Below are 8,197 nucleotides of genomic sequence, written 5' to 3'. Positions count from 1 at the left end.
CATTTACCATCACATCAAAAAGAATAAAATACCCAAGGAAGCAAAAGATCTGTACTCAGAAAACTATTAAATATTGATGAAAGAAATTGAAGATGACACAAATAGATGGAAAGAAATATTGTGTTCTTGGTTTGGAAGAATCAGTATTGTTAAAATGACCGTACTAACCAAGGCAATCCATAGATTCAGTGTAGTCCCTATCAAAATACCAAGGGCATTTTTTTGTGCTGGAGAGGGTGTGGAGAAAAAGGAACCCTCCTACACTGTTGGTGGGGACGTAAAATGGTGCAGCCACTATGGAGGTCAGTATAGAGGTTCATTAAAAACTAAAAATAGACTTACCCTATGAGCCAGCAATCCCACTCCTGGGTATATATCCAGAGAAAACTGTAATTCAAAAAGACACCTGCACCCCCATGTTCACAGCAGCAGCATTTACAATAGCCAAGACATGGAAACAACCTAAATGTCCATCAACAGATGACTGGATAAAGAAGATGTGGTATACGTATACAACAGAATATTACTCAGCCATAAAAAAGAATGAAATTTTGCCATTTTGCAGCAACATGGATGGACTTGGAGGGCATTATGTTAAGTGAAATAAGTCAGGCAGAGAAAGACAAACACTATGAAATCACCTATACATGGAATTTACAAGATACAACAAACCATTGATTACAACAAAAAAGAAGCAGACTTACAGATAGAGAGAACAAACTAGTGGTTTCCTGTGGGGAGAGGGAAGTGGGGAGGGTCTTAAGGGGTAGGGGTAGGGATTAAGAGGTACAAACTAACAGGTGTAAAACAACCTACAAGGATATATTGTACAATACATTGAAAATAGCCAATATTTTATAATAACTATAAGTGGAGTATAATACTTAAAAATTGTGAATCACTATATTGTATGCCTGTAACTTTTATAATATTGTACAGCAACTAGACTTCAATTAGAAAATAGATGAGTTACCAAGATGCAATGTACAGCACAGGGGGGGAAAAAGAGAAATATAGAATTTAGAGCTCTCTTTGATTAAAAGTGTCTAATATTTTAGCTAAGGATGTGGGGTTTTTTTCAATTAAAAGAATCAGGACTCCCAAAAGGAAGGTACTAGACAAAATAAATAATCATTTAGACATTGTATGAACTTTGTAGTGTACAGACCTAAATTCTCAGAATTTCTTATTTCTGGGCAGTACACTCCTTTAGGCAGAGATGACTGTGGACTTGCTGTGGCCATAGAATGCCTCTCAGAGATCTCAGACTATGGGGGTATAATTGGCCACCACTGTTGGCCTGTTCACAGCCAAGACTGGGTGTTTTGGTGAGGGATGCTAAGGCAATTCCCAGAAGACACGGACCTCTTCTAATGGATGGCTTGGCTCAAGGAACCTTACACCATATGGAAGCCTAGAAAATCTCCAGCCGGTCTTTCTTCCCTGTCTCCTTTACTCAGGGTGAAACTTGCATGGGGTCTAATGTTGCTCCCAGCATTTACCAGCTCCCTCCTTGTTACCTCACAGGCATAATAAAATCCTTGCACCATTCATCTCATCCTAGAATTGTCTTCTTGGAGGACTTGGACCGACAAAGAACACTTGCATCCTCAGGCAAAAATGTCAAATTACAAAAACAAAAGAATTAATGTGGCATCAACATTTTCAAAGCCTATATACTGAGAAAGCAATAATGGACATCATTTCAAAAACAAAAACAAAAACAACTAATGAAAGAGAACATGATCCAAAAATTTTATACCCAGCCAAACTGTCCTTCAAATATCAAGGCTAAATATATGTATATAGTTTTCAGCATATAATAATGCAGGGAAATCTGTGTCCGTCAACCTTTCTTGAGGATCTACTGGAAAATGAGTATTATCTAACTGAATGATGGATGGGAAAAACGTCAGCAAACAGACTGATGGTGAGTATTTTGAAACATAAAATGTACATTAAAATTAAAACAAAAATGGGAACAAAAGTGGAAGACAAATGTACAAATGTCACACGCTGTGACAAAATAGAAGTTAGGCAACTAAAATACTGGAGAAGGGAATGAAAAAGAGGAAAACAGAATAAGCTCATTGATTGGTGTAGACAATAGGTGGGCTTTAAAGACCAATTTTTAAAAATAAACCAGATAATAAAATATAAGTAAGAAAATAGGGATCCAATGGTGACTAGCGTGACTGAGTGGCAAAGACTGGGTTTATTCTCCAGCTTGAAATGACTAAAAGATGAAATATGTGAAACAATGGTTTTCAGATGTTGCCCATCAGATAATGAAATGATTCCTGACAGAGTGAAAACACAGCTTATTGTCTGGAGAGAGTTTCCAGGTCATGGTGCAAGGAAGGGGAACCCAGGTGGAGCCCAGTGATCTTCCTGAATTGAAGAGATGGGACTGGAAGTACTGAGAGGCCAAGATGGCTAGAGTTTGCAGGGCAAAGTACCAGAGAGGAGAGAGCTGTGCAGACACACATGCATGTGCATGCGTGCATACACACACACAGCTCTGGAGATCTGCAAAGGGTGTGTTTGCAATTTTCAGCCAAGTATTGATGAATGTGTCTATATGAAGAAACTGCTCAAGGCTGTGAAAAGAATCACTTGAAAGAATTAAAGGGACTCAACCTGGGAACTCACACAGGGCTAGTAACTGTCCCTGTGTGCACTAGCCAGAGGGCAGAGCTTCATAATTCATGGCACATTGAACAGAGTACTCAGGAGGTTATTGCCTCAGTCATGGGGCAATATTAACTTTAGACTAAAGGCTGCCCTGGTTCCATCTAACCAATCTCAAAAAAAAAAAAAAAAGATATGGAAGAATCAAACTGTTTCTAAATAACTGAACTTCATCCCCAAACAAAGCTCACAGATATTTACAGGAATACAAAAACATCTAGCATCCAACAAGATACAATATTCAATCCAACATTCAATTCAAAATGCTGGTATTCTCTTATTCAACCAAAAACTGCCAAGCATGCCAAGGAGGATGAAAACACGACGTGTAGTGAGGATATAAATCAATCAACAGAAACAGACCCAGAAATGACAAGATGATAGAATTAGTTGATGAAGCAAACAGTTCATATAACTGTTTAAAATGTCCGAGAAGGAAAAGATTGAATCTGTTACACAGAGACAAGGGAGATATAAAAAAGAGACAAGCGGGAATTCTAGAGATGAACAGTACACTGGGTGGAATTAACAGCAGATTAGGCATTGCAGAAGAAAAAAGGCGTTAAGTACAAAGGTGACCACTGGCACAAAAATATGAACCTTTCTAAATCCCCAAAATATTTAAACAAGAGTAAAGAATGCACATCTTGTAGGAAAAAAAAAGCACAGCAAATAAAATACACATCATTATAAAACATTATAATGAGTTAAGATTATACATATCAGCTACATCAATAAACACGAATGAGCTTAACTCACTAGCTAAAAGAACAAGACTTTGACTTTGGGTAACAAAACTAGGCCCAAAGTAATAATTCAGCTTCCCTCATACAAACAAGAAACCTACTCATACATATTTTAAGTTTTTCTAAAAATGAAAGATAGACAAAGGTGTATCACACGAACGGAAAAATAAAAGAAAAAAAGATGTGCAAAGGATCAAGACTGAGTGCTATTCTTACAGTTACTTATTTTGTATTAACGGTATTTTGAGCTTTTCAAGTCAACCAATGGGCGTATAAAGCTGCTTTAGATTTGTGTATGGCCACACTGCCTTTTTCATGGGTTGACTGAGTATAATAATTAGAGCTACTACTCAAAGAATGGTTCTGATATGCCAGGCACAGTGCTAAGAGGGTTTTACTTACACATCTCATTTAGTCTTCAAAACAACCCTATGGCACATATGTATTATTATTCCCACTTTACTCTTGATAAAATGAAGGGTTGGAGAGCCTAGGTCATCCAAGGTCACACGCTAGTAAGTGGTGTAGCCAGTCTTTAAGCTCAAGTCTGTCTGAGTCCATTGCCCTGGACTCAGCCAGTACATACTCCACGCTGCCTTATTTTTTTATTAGGTCCTGATGAGATGTCTGAAAAATACTGACAGAATGCACATTAAGTTTTATGTCAAATACAGAAATATACCAATTGGAACAAATAAAATACCATTCACCTTAGAAAAGACTTCAAAAGGTCTTTCCTCTTTACCTTTTCTATTGTTACTAAAGACAACCTATCAGAAGAAAGAGGCTGATTTACATTAACCAACCATTGCAACAGAGGTTATTATATAAAGCAAACAGTTACTTTAGGACCCTAAACTAATGAGACCACTACTTTATATGTACATATCTATATTTCTCTCTCTGTATATCTCCCATCTAGTTTTTCTTTGGGCACATAATGAGCAGGTAGTTGATATGTTTCCCTAAAACAATTTGATGTTGTTATAAACTGGCTCTACTTCTGAACCGTACAATTTTCATGGGTGATGGCTCCCAGGATAAATCGCATTTGTATCCTAGACCTGAGGGTTATGAATAAGCTGATGCTAAAACATACACAGCAACGAGCGTTGACAAGCTTGTAATCATATTAATTTAAATAGGTAATATCTCCATTCACATAGGAATAGTATCGACTTTATTTTTATCTGGATTTAATTCCCTAAAAATTCTAGCAATGCATATAATGAGAATGTCAGGCCTTAGCAACTGTGTGGGGTAATAAGCATTATGCTAAGCTGCCAAGTTTGGGGGAAATTTGTTACACAGTCACAATCTTAATCACAGATACAATCTTAATCAACTAAGCAGACTGTATGGAAATGGTTGATCGCCATGCCAGGGCAGCCCGAAACTTACCAAGTAGTTCTGATTAAGTCAACAGATAATAAATGGCCAGAGACAGAAGGTCTCATGGCTTATAGAACAGTGCCTTGAAATACAGCTTCGTCAGTGATATGAAGCATTTACTCATCACTGCCCCCTAGGGAGGGAGCCGCTAAATCTGGGTGTAGGGAGTTAGCTGCATTCTCTGCTGGAGAATAAATTTGATCTTGTTTGCCTGTCTCTGAATTCAGGTAACTCCTTCCAATCCATTCTACTCTTTTGGTCTATCTGAATGCCCATGAAACAACTCTGAATAATAATTCGGCTTCCCTGGTGGCTGGGGGGAGGCTGGGGAGCCCCCTGGTCGTGCAGTGGAAACATTTGGGGCTTCGGATACCGTCCTAGCTCACTCAGCCAAAGGCCATGAGCACAAACCCCAAGTCCAACAAAGTCAGGTTTACTGGCTCCAGGAAAGGGAGGCTGCATTCCAGCAGAGCTGTGGGCATTTCACCAAAGAAAGAGATAAGGCTATTACAGGATTTGGGGGAAGGGAGCTTAAGTAAGATATAAATGAAGCAATGTTTGGATAGCCTCAAGGCAGACAAGGGTCAGCTTTGGGTCTAAACTGCAAAGCGGACTCAGGGCCCTGACAAGTTCAAGTTTAAAATACAGTGTCTTTTCTAGAAAGCCCTTTGGAGCCTGCATCTGGGTTGGAAATCAAGGCTGCTTCTCTATGTCAAAGATATAGATCCTCCAGGCAAAGTGCAATGCTTCATTCTTACCATAAGCGGACAGGGTAGGGGTCCCGGAGGAAAACAACCAGGCGTAGCTTTCTGGCACAAGAGAAGCCATCTTGGCCTAAGCCATTTTGTGCACTAAGCCTGGCCACAACACTTGCCCGTGAACAGGTCTCAGCAATCATCATCATCTTTTGGTGGGGGGGGAGTTTTTATATTTATTTTTTTTCACTGGGGTCCAGAGGGTACCGAAATAAGTGTAAGTGGGAGGTGGTCTGGGGGAGGGCAGAGTGGGGAGCCCTTGATGGGCTCGCACAGCTGCCAGGAAGGCTTCCTCATGTCTCTCGCAGGCACATGGTCACAGTGTCGGTCCAGAAGGTGCCATCGCCACCTTCTGGACCCGAGCGCCGCTTCTGGGGGATGTCTCTCAAGGTGACAGAGGAAAAGTCCTGGGGCACCTTCATCCTGTGTGGCTGCACGGAAGGGAACAGCTCACGGATGATCACCTCTGAAGGCAGCCGAGGCACGGGCGCCGCCTGGTCCGGGTCCATCGGCCCTCACCTTTAGGAAGTTGCTGAAGTCATGCTCAGGGCTGGGGTCTGGATGCACGCCCAGGCGGACGCCCTGTGGGTAGCCGATCTGGGTGGTGGGGGGCCTTGAAAGTTTGTTGCTGGGATTCCACATCTTAGGCCGCCTGCCGGTGAGCTGCTTGCTGATGGCAGCAGGCGTCACTGAGGGCTGCTTGGGCCCCATCTGTATCAGGCGTTCCTTCGGGGAGAGGTGGAAGCCCTTGGGGGTCCCCACCCGTGGGGGTCTTGGAGAGGGCGGTGGCCCGGGGTGGGGTATGGGGCTCTTGCTGAGTGTTGTGGACCAGGGGTTGGCCTTGGGGCTGCTGCTTGCGATAGAGCCACTTCTCGAAATTAGCTTCTCTCAAAATTTGCTTCTTTTTTTGATTCTCAGCCAGGAAGTCCTGCTTCGTGAGGGTCAGCTGGTCCTTGAGCCTCTTCAGTTTCCCCATCTCACGGGCAGTCTTTCTTGTCCTTTTTCCACATGGCATCCTTCAAGAACCGGATACAGGTGCGGTGGTTCCATATTTTGCAGTAGTCAATGGGCTTGCAGCCCATGGCGTCTGGGGTGTGGACACTGGTGCCATCCTGTACCAGCTGCTTCACACAGCTCAGCAGGCCCTGGTGGGCTGCCAGGCGTAGGGGTGTGGAGCCGTCACATGTCTGAGTATTGAGGGCCGCCCCTTGCGTGATCAGATAGTGAATGCAGGGGAGGGCCATGGCCTCGTTGTTACGGTGGATGACAGGGTGCAGGGGTGTCTGGCCACTGTTGGTGGGCAGGTCCACGGGAAACTTGTACTCCTCTACCAAGACCTGCAGGCATGCAAGCCTGCCGCTCTGGGCTGCAAAGTGGATGGCAGTGAAACCCTTGTCATCCGCCCGGATTTCTCTGCGGTCCTGATTTAGACACGTCCGCAGCCATTCCAGGTTGCCCAGGGAGGTGCGAACAGCCCGGAGGAGCTCCCGATCATCCTCCGGTCGCATTCATCCACTTGACTCAGCGAGCTGCTTCCTGTGCATCTGGGCCCCTGGGCCAACAAGTCGCTGTGGGTGGCCTTCCGGGGGACTTTCTTCACGGCCCACATGGAGTTCCTGCTGGCGCTGCGGACCTGGCCTTGGGGCCCAACGGTCGCTCCCAGGCGAGGGGGCCGGCAGTTGGCCTCCCTCGGGGAGCGGAGCCCACGTGCCTCGGTGCCCACCCCCCCACCCCCAGGCCTACTCATACTGGGAACTCAGCATCGCACACACCCAACACTGAAAGAGACTTAGCTTTTGTTTCTGATTATAAAATTAGTAAGTGCTGACCGTCAACAACAGAAGAAAGGACAATGATGATATTAAAAATCACAATGCAGCCACCCACGGAAATCACGGTCTATTAGGATGTGTGTATACACGATGTACACATTTTTGTGCCTCTTAGCGTTATAAGCTAGCGTCCACGGTCAGTCCATGTACTAAACGTATGACGCCACCGTAGCCAACGTCATAACGGATGTGCTGGCATGTCACGAGTGCTGCAGAAAACAAAACGTCTCAGCTCTGGTGGTTTTCTCAGGATGGATTCCTACATGTAGAATTACTAGGTGAAAGAGGATGAACATCTTTTAGCTGTTGGTATGTTTCCAAGCTGCCCTGCAGGAAGACCGTACCTGCAGTGCAGCAGGTGCGCTGCAGATCAGCCATGTGACTTTGGTCAAGTAGCCGAGCAATAAATGTTGCTTAAACCATTGTCGAGTTTATGGAAGTTTTTAAATTTTAGTTTTATATACAGAGAGCTAGCATTGTTTCTACATAGGGCAGATGTCCTCGATGACCCGGTCAAGGAAGTTCACTAAGTCCAAATTAATGAAGCCAACGTTCTTTGTGGAAACTTCTGAGATGGCCTGCACCCTGTCTATGTGTGGTGTGCCTCTCTCTAAATAAATGTGTGGTGTGCCTCTCTCTAAATAAATGCACTTTTGCTCAGCTGTGGCTCGCTCTTGAATTCTTTCCTGCATGAAGACAAAGACCCTCAGTTGGCGGGGCGTGTCCCAAGGGAATCCCTGGGACGCAGCCATCCTCTCGCGCCCCCCATTTTTTCCTGTAT

At 43.9% G+C, this 8,197-nt stretch overlaps 1 pseudogene; it reads right to left on the bottom strand.

The window, feature by feature from the left end:
- Window positions 1-5,215: 5,215 nt before the first annotated feature.
- Window positions 5,216-7,331, bottom strand: LOC105099145 (ankyrin repeat domain-containing protein 53-like; annotated as a pseudogene).
- Window positions 7,332-8,197: the final 866 nt, after the last annotated feature.

Source organism: Camelus dromedarius, chromosome 33 (assembly GCF_036321535.1).
Source record: "Camelus dromedarius isolate mCamDro1 chromosome 33, mCamDro1.pat, whole genome shotgun sequence".
Classification (NCBI taxonomy): Eukaryota; Metazoa; Chordata; class Mammalia; order Artiodactyla; family Camelidae; genus Camelus; species Camelus dromedarius.
Note: the sequence above shows the minus strand (reverse complement) of the source record. Positions and strands in the feature narration are given on the sequence as shown.